At 36.1% G+C, this 14,178-nt stretch overlaps 1 pseudogene; it reads right to left on the bottom strand.

Moving 5' to 3' along the window:
* Nucleotides 1-212: 212 nt before the first annotated feature.
* On the bottom strand, nucleotides 213-11,909 carry LOC103956165 (annotated as a pseudogene).
* Between the last annotated feature and the right edge of the window lie 2,269 nt (nucleotides 11,910-14,178).

Here is a 14,178-nt window from a genome sequence, read left to right as displayed (position 1 = left end):
AACTTAAAACTCTCCTAATTTGTAGTTTTGGCGATATTATGTTTTCACTCACCAAATGTTTTTAAGAGCTGGTTTAAAGTACAAGCTTGAAATATTATATCGCTGCTTTTGAAACAAACCTCTTTTGACAGTAATGTGAATTCGTAGTTGTTTTTTTTTTTTTTTTTAAGCATTTGATGATTTAGTGAGAAGGAAAAGAATTGGGAATTGAATGAAAGAGAAAGTGAATCAGATGCTGCATCCTGATAGCATATTTATTAAAGCATGGATGCCAAAATTTGATTATTTGCATCCTATAAACGTACAATTAATAACGCAGTAGGCTACATAGAACTGAAAACCATATGCGTATCATTCATGATGACATAGACACTTACAGACAGTGAAGCTTGCGGTGAAATTCACCATGTTGCTTATTAGTTTTATTACATAAACTAAATGTATGGTTTCATCAGTTTTCTGATCACTAAAGTACGTATCACTCACTTGACTTTAGATGGTGCTGAGAATAGAGTCAGGACTGGGAGGGACTGGGATTTCTACAGTTCCTTCAAGCATTAGCAAAATCTTCTTCATAGATGGGCGCAACAACGGTTCATCCTGGATGCACCAAAGTGCCACTTTAATCATCCGTTCAAATTGCCTTGTGTCGACCTCTTGTTCACCCACTAGTTTTCCATGCTCACCACTCTCAAAACAAGGGTAGGCTAATTCATCCAAAACAGCCTCCTCCTCTGGAAGACTCCAATCCACATTCCTTCGACAACATATGATCTCCAACAAAACAACTCCGAAGCTGTAAACATCAGCTTTAACTGTTATTGGCATTTTCCTATGCCACTCTGGTGCAACATATCCCTTGGTTCCTCTGATGCCAGTTGTGGTTCTTGTTTGATCTGCCTTAAGTAGCTTTGCCAATCCAAAGTCGGATATTTTGGGGCACATGTACTCATCCATCAAAATGTTTTGGGGCTTTATGTCACAATGAATAATCTGTGTATCACACTCTTCATGGAGGTAAAGAAATCCTCGTGCGATGTTGCGAGCAATTCTCATTCTTTCTTCCCAACAAGGCTGTCTGTCAGGTGCGAAGAGTACATCTGCAAGTGAGCCATTGCTCATGTACTCGTATACCAAAAGCCTTTTTGGTCCATCAAGACAGTATCCAAGCAGACGGACTAAATTCTTGTGATGGGTTTTCCCAATGGCTTTCAGCTCAGTCTGAAATTCTTTTTCACCTTCAGCTGCAACTTTCTCTAGTTGTTTGACAGCAACTGGCTTTTGGCAAGCCAAGATCACTCCTTATAAACTGTTCCTGACGATCCTCTACCAACCTCTTCTCTAAAATTGTTGGTAATCTTCTCTAACTCTTCATAAGTATATGGTCGCAGAGCGATGTCCTCATTCCATTCAGAGTCACGAATGGGAGTATTCACTCTTTTATAAGCCCACACATTATGTTTGTAAAGCACAACTACAGAAATCGCAAACAAAATAGATCCAAAAGCAGCAAGGGAGAGACTAATAATCAGGATGTTGGTTCTTCATTTTCTGTTGCTTCTTTTTCCGGAATTCTGTTTGTGTCTGGAGTAGTTGTAGATGTAGCTACCTTGATGAGAGCTACGTTTGAAGTACCAACCTGTGTTCTTCCATATCTCAAAGGAAGCCTCTGCTTTCTGCAGCTTGTCTCATAAAAAAGTGCGGCTTCACAATTACAGTCCTCTAAATAGGCTCGTTTGCAAGCTTCTTTGTCTGATAATGTTAAATCCACATACGACATGTCTTCCCATGTTGTGCTTTCCAGTTCTTCCATGATGTATGCGAAAGTTTTGTTTTTGTATTCGCAACCATTTGCAACAAAATTCCTCGAACAGCCTGAAGTCTAATTTCCCTGGTTGGCAAATATGAATCCAGGAAGACATTTACACACAGCTTCAACATGTGATGAGACACAATAGCTATTTAATTTGCATACGCCTTTAGGGTCACACTTGTCCTTGGAAGATTCCCATAACCTTAACTTGCTCCCGTTGTGATTCAGATCATGCGAATACAATCGAAATATTCCATCTGCATCAATTCTCATAAGATAAATTGTTGCTTGATCAGCGGGAAGACCTCCATCTGTTATATTCCTGATATTCGAACGGGCATCATCTAGCAAGTAGAGATGGCCATCAGCAGCAAAATTAAGTGTCACGTTCTTTCCTCTGCCATTCGTTCCAGATGAATAGTAGGAATATGGAGCTGTGTCTGGAGTATTTACAGGGTATTGGACAAGGTTTCCATCGGCTTGCATTTTGAGACGGTAAATGCCAGTTGAGTGATCAGACTCTGATTTAGCTGAGAACAGCTCGTCCTCAGCAAACAGGATCTGACCCGGCAAAAGGGTGTCAGTCAGGTGCTTGAAACTTTGCCATACTATGTCTTGACGAGCATTGTATATCACAAAATTGCCCGAATCAAGCATGGAAGCCGAAGACCCAGAGGTATACTCCTATCACGAAACTTTTGCCTTGTGTTGATTTCAAGGAAAACCCATCACTTGTGAAGTCCAAAGTAACATTGCTGGAGAGTGGAGGGTCGTCTCAGTTTGCAGTCCACACTATAGTTGTTTGGGGGATTCCAGCAAGAAATGTCCCCACAGCATAGCCATTTCCTTGCTTGTAAAATCCAAAGGCGTATACACCAGAACCTTGTTGGAAATGTGCCCTAAAACCAATCATATGATGATACTTTACGGACATTTCAAACTAATGTAGTTTAAATGTAAAGGGCAAAGATTATTGTTTGAGCCGTCTCATATAAATGTTATATGCTTAAACGATAAGTCCAAAGAATATGTGATTGGAAGAATGCGATCTAAAGAAGTTAGATTCATGAGACCATTCTTTCGTTGACACATCCTAAACGTTCCTGATCATAGGATTGTCAATTGGGCATTGACAGTCCGTTAAGATCAGTACGTGCTATGTCTTCTCTTAGGGAGAGTGACTAGTCTCGAGTCATTGGTGTGTGTGACATCAAGACAAGTACGTAGGTGCTCAATAGAGAATGAGTTCACTGAACACGATCAACGAAGAGTTCTCATATTCATGTCACATGAGAACTCATGGTTGGGATAATGCAAATTAGTCTTTTGACCTGAGGTATCACAGTTGTCTTGTGGTTAGGTCCTTAATCTTTGATTATGTCAAAGTCACTTCATCAGGAGGGTGTCCACGGCATCGTTAGGGTTAAGCCACTTAGCCATGGAGGCAAGTGAATGCGCAACAAGGGATCTCTAACCTTCAAACTGTTTGAGGGAGAATACTCTATGATATGATTAAGAATCTTTGGCCAAAGTATGAATGAGATTTAGGAATGTGTTCCAAATCACATTCAAGGTAATCATATAAGCACAAGACTCACATTGGATAGTAGACATGAATAAACTATCGAACCAAACAATGTGGTCAAGAGTATTGTATTAGAGAAAGACCGTATTGCATTTGTAATCCTAAAACTGAATAGGTTCTCCACCTCTTCTGATTAGCTTGGGTAACCATGACATGCTGTTAGGCGTCAACCATGGTTTGTGGAAGCCCTAAAAGTGTATTATCACTAACGGGAGAATTGAAAGTAAGTTTCAATTCACAATCGATTTGAAAGAGTTTGAATCGCCTACTGCCTCGCTAAAAGGAACCTAATGGATTGTACACCGTGTAAGGTAGAGATTGAAGATTCAACGGAGATGAGTAAGAATAATTAAATGGTTTAATTATTTATGGCGAGGATTAATTAATATGATTATTAATCAAACGAATAAGTTCGTTGAAGACCTCGGGATAGTTTTGGACCTTAAGGCCCAATGGGCTTCGAACGTCAAGTCCATTGACTTAAGTTGTATGACAACTTAATGAATAATAATTCACAAAGGCCCAAATAGCCCAATGAATACCCTAAGGCCGGCCATTTAGAGAAAGAGTGGGTTTTGGACTTATTTACAAGTTTGCCACTCAAATGAATTAAGGTATAAGTGTGACTTAATAGCCAAAATTCATTAAGGGTTTTTTTTTTTTTGGGAAATTGGAGAAACAAAAACTCTCCTTTCTCTCTAGAAATGGCCGGCCACCCTTGAGGAAAACATCTAGCAATCTTACTTCCTCAAGGTCACTCATTTCTTCTACAATATGCCTTGGTGTGGAGACTTAGAGGTTCTCAATTTTGGGAACTTGGAGAAACCTTTTCATCCATCCAAATCCATGGATCTAAGATGCAAGGAATGAAGGCCCTCTCTTTGGGTGATTAGCCTTTGCTTATGCAAAGAGGAATCTACAAAGGTATTGATTTCTCAACTCACTTTGTTTTGAGTTGAGTCTTGGTTCACCTATCTACTAGGCTTTGAAGTTCATGGGTTAAGTTTTGTTTTTGAGTGCATATAAACATGATTCCGCCTTTTAATTGTTAATTGCATGTTGTTGATGTTGCTCAAATGAACTTGTTTTTTCACAAATCTTCCTTCAAGTGGTATCAAGAGCCTAAGTCTAGTAGTTGGTGAATCCTTTTGGGTTTTGTAGTTCATAGTTTGTGATTTGAATGTTGTAATTGTTACAAGCTTTATTCTTGCTTCTTTGAATGTAAATTTTGTTAGAAAATTTTCCATCTCAAATGTTGTAGATGTAGTTCATATGAGCATGAATTTTGGAGCTAAAATTTGGTGCCATGTTTTTGGGGAAATTCGGCCAAATCCAAAGGGTGGATTTTTGGGTTCTTGTTTGACTTGTTAAAAGTGTTTTAAAGTGACTTTTGGAACCCCTATGTACCCTAGTATGGTTGTATGTTATTTCCCTTAAGTTTGAGTGGTTTTGGTATGTTTTTGGGTGAAGAATGTTCATGGAGCTCTTATGGGTTTTCATGAATGTTCTTCATTGTTCTTGATATGTTCTTGCCAAGAACAAAAGGTTTGGTGTTTTGATTCAAAGTTTTGATTTATTTCATAAAGTTTTTGTTTTGAAATATTTCTTATGTTTAAATATCTTAGATATTTGTTTTGAAAAATTAAAGAAATTTTAGTGGGTAGGTGTGTAATGATTTATTCCATTACACACACCCCACTTATAAAAACTTTGAAATTTTTTTTATTACTTTGCTTCAAAACCGGCCACCCTACTCAATTAGGGTCCTTGTGGGGCTTTTATGCAATTACATAAAGTTTTGATACTTTTGTGTATTTGCATTTTGACCCAAAAGTTTACGTTTTTACGTAAAGGTCCAAAATCACTAAAAGGACAAATTGTTTTGCTCCTTTAATGAAGTTTTAGCTTTTGTGGAGATTTTTGGGTTCTAGTTGTAATTACATGAAGTAGTGGACTTTTGTGTTTTTACAAAGTGACCCCAAAAGTTTAAGTTTTTGCAAAATAGCCCAAAAGTTGAGGTTAATTGCACTATGGCCCAAACAAGTTGAGGTCATAGCATTTTGGCCCAAAATTAGGTAGAGAACAAAATTGTTTTGTCTCTTTAAATGAGAATTGGATTTTCATTTCATTTAGCTCCATTTAAATCAATTCTATGGATACAAAAACCAAATGAAAATGTTGCATTCAAGTTTAATTAGTTAAAGCGTTAATTAATTAAAGAAAGGGTGATTATGAACCTTAGCCTACGATAATTGAGCTATGTGAAAGGCCGTTTCAAATTTGTCTGAACCATGGGAATGTGTAGATTAAATTTTGGTTGTAATTTGATATGATCAATTGTTGTAAAAGAGCGTAAGCTCTTCTTTACTTTAAAGTAATTTGATTTGATCAATTGTTGTAAAAGAGCATAAGCTCTTATTTACTTTGAAGTACTCCTTTCTTGTTTTATTCGATATGCATGAAATTGGAGTAGTTGGGTCCAACGCCCAATAAGACAACACGCCTTAATGTGATTAAACGCGTAACTAAAATCAATCACCATCCCTAGACCGAGATTCAACACTAGGCTCGTGTTGAATCGAATCAAAGGTTCATAGTCATCCTAAGGCCCTAAGGCAACTATATAGTCCATCAATGAATGCAAATCTTATGTTAGTAGTACCATATAGTCTTGCTTTAAAAACCGTTTTAAAAGCATAGTGGGAGTATTATATACTACTAAATCAATCATATGGACCAATAGTTGTAATAGGACCAAAATGTTTTAATTGGATTAAAATGTATGTTTATATGTGATGAGACCTAAAACCCTCAACAAACCATTATTAAGTTGATAAGCGAGAGATGCTTTGAATATCTCTTCGTAGGCCTTCCACCGTGGTGGGCTCCAATCGTTTGTGACTCATGCACCGGCTTCACCCTATAATGGGGAAGTACAAAGTATGTGCTTACATCCAGGAGGAGTCCATAAACATATGATGAGGTGAGTGTAGACAACGAGTATGACCAACATGATATAATTCTGAGGTTGTGCTTGAACCTCTACATAAACTAAGCATGGTGGGAATAACTTAACTAAGTGCAATGGTGCCAACATGATATAATTCTGAGGCATTCATTCTCTAGAGGCCAAACTAGATGGGTAATTACAAGAGTTGTAAATGACTAAAGTGTTATTCTCTCATCATTATTTTTGCTAACCAAAATGATATAATTCTGAGGTGGGCTTGGTAATGGTGAGTCTCCCATACCCTGCTAAGAGTTCAACAAAACTCTCGAATTCCGATGAGGGATATGGAATTTGCCAAAAATAGTGGGTGGTGCTATTTGATTTAAAGACCCGAATCAAATGGCTTAAAATCAATCAATTTATATTCGTTATGTATTTGTTTACCAATATATTTGCAAACGCTATCCAAAACTTGACAAAGAAAAGCCGAATGCTTTAATTTCCGGACTTAATTCTAGAATCCCATAGATTGTCTTTAATGGCTTGTAGATGTAACTAAGTAGTCTCATCCTCACAATCTTCCTATTGATAATGTATCATTGGAAGAATATGTTAGATAAGTCTAACATGAGAAGGACAACACTTTTAATGTCATAATTCTTCAAATACAAATTGTTGTATGAAGAAATAAGAGTTGCTTTGAACAACCCTTAATCAACACAAACTTTAGTGCTTGTTTCTTTGTTACATAAACAAGGAACTTGAGAAGTAAGCACAAGGGCATGGACACTTTATGTGCCATGATTCTTCACTTACAAATTGTTGTATGAAGAAATGAGAGTTGCCTTGAACAACTCTTGAAAGTTTGTTATTATATTTAGAACATAATGGTTGGTTGACAAAAATAGTCCATTTATATGGACTTATGATGATTTTGAATCATTGAGTGTTGAAGTGTTAAACCACTTAACGAGATGGAAACTAGGCAAGGACTTCACCTTTGTGTCCCTATCCTAATGGTTCACTAAGTTTATTGTAAACTATATAGTGAACAATAACCGCACGCTCTCCAAATCGTTTGATGTGTATAACACATTTGAAATAAGTTTCAAGAGAGATAGTGGGAGTTTAGGGACCATGACTATTGTAGTCAAAAGGGAAGTCAAATGAAGAAGGCAAAATAACTCCAAGGGAACAAACTTTCTTTATGAAAGGATGAACATTGGAAGGGGTATTTGCAAGAAATGTCTTGCAAGTGTCAAGAACACACCTTTTGAAGGTGTTGTAAAATGTTCTTGAAAAGTTCATAACAGTTGGTTCTTCTACTTGAATGCATGATTCTGTATTAGTAACTATGTTTTACAATTGTTGTAAAAGTGTGCTAATAAGAAGTAGAAGATTAATGAGAGAAGAGAAAGTACTTCACATTCCAAACGTGAATCGAATATAGATCTCTGCGAAAGCGGATTGTACTTACTTCCTCATATGAACTACCAAAGAAATTGGAAAAACCAAAGATTGTCTTTACGTCCCAATTTTAAAGGAACATAATTCCGTCACAGTTGTAGAGATGGATGAATGTTTTGTTTGACAAAACATTGTTCTTTATTAATGAATGATTAGATTATGGTAATCTAATTAATTGTCTCTGTAGTAGAGATGATGTGGTAGTGTTAACTGTTTAAGAATATAACGATGCTTAAAACTCAAAAGGTTGCAAGGTAGTGACTAATCCCAACTGAGTTGTGATACCTCTAAAACATAAGTTACGAGTTGGTCATAGATGGATGCTTTGGATCGTTAGATCCGGATCCAATACCTTCTTGTTAAAATTGTATAGAGGCGAAATGTTCGAATCTTTATTCTTTTGGAAAGAAGAAAGAATCACAAAGTTGTTGAGGTTAATTCACTTAGATGTTAATGGCACTTGTCCACAACATAATACTACTCATGTCGTATGACATTCACCGAAGATCACTCTCGGTTGGACTATAGTTTATTTTGAATAAACACAAGTCCGAATACTTTGCAAAAGGTTTCAAAGAATTCAAGAAATGTAAGTAGATGAGTAAGACATCTAAAGTATTTACCTCCTTAGATTTGATCCAAGGAAAAAGTAACACTTTAGATTAATTTCCTTGAAAAATATCAAGGAAAGTAGCATCGTAAGATAATGAATTTCTCCATTAGGAGAAGAATGAACATAAATAAGATTTAGTTCGTAGGACATTATCAATTACCCATATATATATATGATATATACTTCTAAGACATGTTAGTTGTAGAGATCCATCCATCATGGATCTTAGCAAGCTAGTGGGAGCTATAAGCGTCTTATGAGAAAAGATCAATTGTTTGATTTCTCATAAAGATGTAAATGAATCTTTTGTTTACTAGGTTTACAAAAGATTAGTGGGAGTTGATCATATTCCTAAATTTGAATATATATACATGATATATATTAATTTTGAAAATGAAAGGAATTCTTCATCGTTAAAGTTATGACTTTAAACATTCTATAATGATAGAATGTATATGGGAGACATAGTCTATATACATGGGATGGAAATCTATAATGATAGATTTCAAGATATAATTGGATTATATCAATCCCTAAAATAGACAAGAGATGCTAGGAAGTTTCTCATATGATGATAAACTTCAATAAGAATGACAATTCTAGTAAGACTAGGAAGTTGTTCTTCTCAAAGGGAATGTACCCTTTGACTCCCAAAGAAATAATGCGTAAATAGAATCCTTTATGCATACGCAGAAAGGTGATTTATGTATTTCATATTGTATGAAAACATTGATATAAGTTGTACCTAGAACGGTACAAGATGATATCAGTGCAAGCCCAGGATCAGAACCATGGCAACTGTCAAGTGAATCCTTAGGTATTTAAGAAATACTAAGGATGGATTCCTCAAGAATGAGGAAATATTAGAGTAACGTAATGGAAGCGTAAATGTATTAGATTATGAATCTAATCCATCATAGAATATCTCTTCATTATGAATGAAGTGATAATGAGATATCTCTTTATTATGACTAAAGAGATATTTGGGTGGAAACGTTAAAAGTAAATGACTTTAATGTGTTCCATCATGTATGCAAAATATATTGCCATATAGAAGCTTACAACATTGTTGTTTGGATGGGAAAGTTCATTCATGAACTCTCCATTCGGTTCCAACCAGAAAGTGTATGACACTAATGGGGCGATAGCTCAAGCCATGGAATCAAGGTCTCATCAAGGTCCGAACTCAAATGAGAGACTGAACCACATGATTGAGAATCATGTATAATGGTGACGTCGTTATTCTCAAGGTTGCTTCTATGGATAACATATAGATATCCATTGTTTAGGCCTACTACTCAGCCATTTATGAAATGAATTACAGAAGAGGTATCATCAATGATGACTAAGCTGATTGGCTCTAGTGCAAGTGGGAGATTGTTGGAAATGTGCCCTAAAACCAATCATATGATGATACTTTACGGACATTTCAAACTAATGTAGTTTAAATGTAAAGGGCAAAGATTATTGTTTGAGCCGTCTCATATAAATGTTATATGCTTAAACGATAAGTCTAAGGAATATGTGATTGGAAGAATGTGATCTAAAGAAGTTAGATTCATGAGACCATTCTTTCGTTGACACATCCTAAACGTTCCTGATCATAGGATTGTCAATTGGGCATTGACAGTCCGTTAAGATTAGTACGTGCTATGTCTTCTCTCAGGGAGAGTGACTAGTCTCGAGTCATTGGTGTGTGTGACATCAAGACAAGTACGTAGGTGCTCAATAGAGAATGAGTTCACTGAACACGATCAACGAAGAGTTCTCATATTCATGTCACATGAGAACTCATGGTTGGGATAATGCAAATTAGTCTTTTGACCTGAGGCATCACAGTTGTCTTGTGGTTAGGTCCTTAATCTTTGATTATGTCAAAGTCACTCCATCAGGAGGGTGTCCACGGCATCGTTAGGGTTAAGCCACTTAGCCATGGAGGCAAGTGAATGCGCAACAAAGGATCTCTAACCTTCAAACTGTTTGAGGGAGAATACTCTATGATATGATTAAGAATCTTTGGCCAAAGTATGAATGAGATTTAGGAATGTGTTCCAAATCACATTCAAGGTAATCATATAAGCACAAGACTCACATTGGATAGTAGACATGAATAAACTATCAAACCAAACAATGTGGTCAAGAGTATTGTATTAGAGAAAGACCGTATTGCATTTGTAATCCTAAAACTGAATAGGTTCTCCACCTCTTCTGATTAGCTTGGGTAACCATGACATGCTGCTAGGCGTCAACCATGGTTTATGGAAGCCCTAAAAGTGTATTATCACTAACGGGAGAATTGAAAGTAAGTTTCAATTCACAATCGATTTGAAAGAGTTTGAATCGCCCACTGCCTCGCTAAAAGGAACCTAATGGATCGTACACCGTGTAAGGTAGAGATTGAAGATTCAACGGAGATGAGTAAGAATAATTAAATGGTTTAATTATTTATGGCAAGGATTAATTAATATGATTATTAATCAAACGAATAAATTCGTTGAAGACCTCGGGATAGTTTTGGACCTTAAGGCCCAATGGGCTTCGAACGTCAAGTCCATTGACTTAAGTTGTATGACAACTTAATGAATAATGATTCACAAAGGCCCAAATAGCCCAATGAATACCCTAAGGCCGGCCATTTAGAGAAAGAGTGGGTTTTGGACTTATTTACAAGTTTGCCACTCAAATGAATTAAGGTATAAGTGTGACTTAATAGCCAAAATTCATTAAGGGTTTTTTTTTTTTGGGAAATTGGAGAAACAAAAAGTCTCCTTTCTCTCTAGAAATGGCCGGCCACCCTTGAGGAAAACATCTAGCAATCTTACTTCCTCAAGGTCACTCATTTCTTCTACAATATGCCTTGGTGTGGAGACTTAGAGGTTCTCAATTTTGGGAACTTGGAGAAACCTTTTCATCCATCCAAATCCATGGATCTAAGATGCAAGGAATGAAGGCCCTCTCTTTGGGTGATTAGCCTTTGCTTATGCAAAGAGGAATCTACAAAGGTATTGATTTCTCAACTTACTTTGTTTTGAGTTGAGTCTTGGTTCACCTATCTACTAGGCTTTGAAGTTCATGGGTTAAGTTTTGTTTTTGAGTGCATATAAACATGATTCCGCCTTTTAATTGTTAATTGCATGTTGTTGATGTTGCTCAAATGAACTTGTTTGTCACAAATCTTCCTTCAAACCTGACAACCACGTGGAGTTGGTAGTTGGCGTTAAGGAAGATCCGCGGCTGATATTCGACTGCATTTGTTGTGCTTGAGCAACAACAAATGCCATGGCAAGAACAAAGCCAACCATAAAAGGCATTGAATAAGATCTGATCAACGTGAGTTGAGAAAATTGTGGTTGCAGTATGAAGTTTCCCATTTTTGAGTTGCTTTAATATTAGAAAGATCAATGCTTGAAATAATTGATCTGTAGAAGTCAGTTTTTCCTAATGGAATTATACTCGCCAAGTCAAGTCGTTTCGTTTGGAGTACTCCCAGACTTTCCAGGCTCCTATCTTTGAAGGGATCTCCAACTGGGGCCCCTAATGGAGGAGAGTAAATTGCATAGAAAAACATATCAATCAAATAATATCATACCATGTGAAGAAAAACATAGATACGACATGACATTAGGTCATCTCCAACAGATGGCTGGCCAGAGGGCTCGTTTTAGCCCTCTGGCCCTCCAAGATTCTCCAAGATATTAGTATTTTAATGAACAGTACAGGGCCATATTTGTCTTCGACTCCAACAGAGGGCCAAAGGGCCAGAGGGCTCATTTTAGCTCTGCCACAAAAAACCGTCTCCAACCGAGGGCCATAGGGCTAAACATAATTTATTATTTAAAAACTACAACTTAAATTCAAATCCAACGGCTAAGTGACGTCAGCTAGCCGTTGGATTTGAAATTTTCTTTTGCTATAAATAGGGTGGATATTGGGCTATAATTCACACAACTTTGAATTCAATCTCTTTCAATTCAATCTTTTTCAATTCAAGTTTGCAATGAATTCCAACTTTGGATCCTCTTCGGATTCCAACTGGGGGTTCTCATCCAATTCCAAATTGGAAGCAAAATGGGCGCAAATGAGACAAGAAGATGAGGAGTGTGATGAAGAAGTTCAAGTAAGGCGCAACAAACAAAACGTGGCTGCGGCCATGGTGTGTCAGCCAACTGAGGAACAACCTCAATGGGGTGTCAGCCTACAACATGATCTTGTTGCACATCTTTGGGCCAAAAGAAGAATGGAGTAGGCGTTTAAGTTTTATGTTATTAAATGTTTTTTTAAAATGTTGTTTAAGTTTCATGTTGTTAAATGTTTTTTTTTTTAATGTTGTATAATTTGTATGTTGGTTAATGTTATTTAATGTTATTTCATATTGTTTAATGTTGTTTCATGTTACTTAATTTAATTTAATGTTGTATAATGGCTTAGGAAGTTATAGGAAAAAAATATAATTGAAAAAAAAATATGAAACAAATTTTGTGAAATAGAAGTTATAGGATAAAAATAGAATTTAAAATAAAATAAAGCAATTATGTGAAATAGAAGTTATAGGATAAAAATAGAATTTAAAATAAAATAAAGCAACTATGTGAAATAGAAGTTATAGGATAAAAATAGAATTTAAAATAAAATAAAGCAACTATGTGAAATAGAAGTTATAGGAAAAAATGGAATTTAAAAAAAAAAATGAAACAAATTTTGTAAAATAACAGTTATAGGAAAAAATAGAATTTTAAAAAAATATTAAAAATAGAAGTTATAGGAAAAATTTTGTAAATAAAAAATAATAATAAAACTATAAAAAAAAAAATTCATGTTGGTTATAACTGACAGGAAAATTGAATTTTCTGGCCAGCCCTCTAGCCCTCTCTGATTCCATGGGGTCCTCACAAATTCCAGAGCCCTCTGGCCTAGCCCTCGGTTGGAGATGGTTTTCGGGTTATTTTCGACCCTCTGGCCCTCTGGACCCTTCGATTGGAGATGACCTTATTGTATCGGGATGCCATGTTGGCGATGAACAATGTAGCATACAAATCTTTCTCCTAAAGGAGCCCACCACCTTGTGAACTTCAAATGCATAGAGTAAATTGCACGTCACGGGATATTCCAATCCAACAATATCATATACAAGTCAAGTCTAGGATAGAATTCCTGAAATGAGCAGTGAAACTGACTGCACGCGTTTTCTTCAGAGATGGAGATAGCAAGGACTATTCTTCTTCCTCTTCTCTGAATTGACAGGACTAAAATTATCAAACCGAGTTTGGAAAAGAAAAACTTGCTTTTGATAGGAGAAATCACACATTTATTCAAATTATAAGACTATTATGGAAAGAGACTAAGATTTTTATTTATTTCAGAGAAGGATATAACTTATTTATGTGACATGTGATATCATGGTTGTTTTGTTAAGAGTGTTACTAATCGCACACACGATCTTATTTCTCCACTCCACCTCATATTCTCACCCACTAATAAAAGTTGAAAAATAAAAATGATCTTTTCTCACCCACTTGATTCCTAAACTACCTTGATGTACTTTTTCTTTAATATGTGTTAAGAGGCCAAAATTCTCACCTACAAGTCCAATTTTATCTCAAAGCTCAATTATTGCAAATGCATCATAAGCTGAGTTTAAATTCATACGAAAGTGCAAAACAAGGGGTATATTTTACAATCATGCCACACCAATAAAATAGTAATTTAATAAGTTGGACGTCTGTATAATTATGCCGAGTCAATGCAATTCA

The sequence above is a fragment of a genome, unplaced genomic scaffold, assembly GCF_019419815.1.
Source record: "Pyrus x bretschneideri cultivar Hongxiangsu unplaced genomic scaffold, Pyrus_bretschneideri_v1 Contig2, whole genome shotgun sequence".
NCBI lineage: Eukaryota > Viridiplantae > Streptophyta > Magnoliopsida > Rosales > Rosaceae > Pyrus > Pyrus x bretschneideri.
Note: the sequence above shows the minus strand (reverse complement) of the source record. Positions and strands in the feature narration are given on the sequence as shown.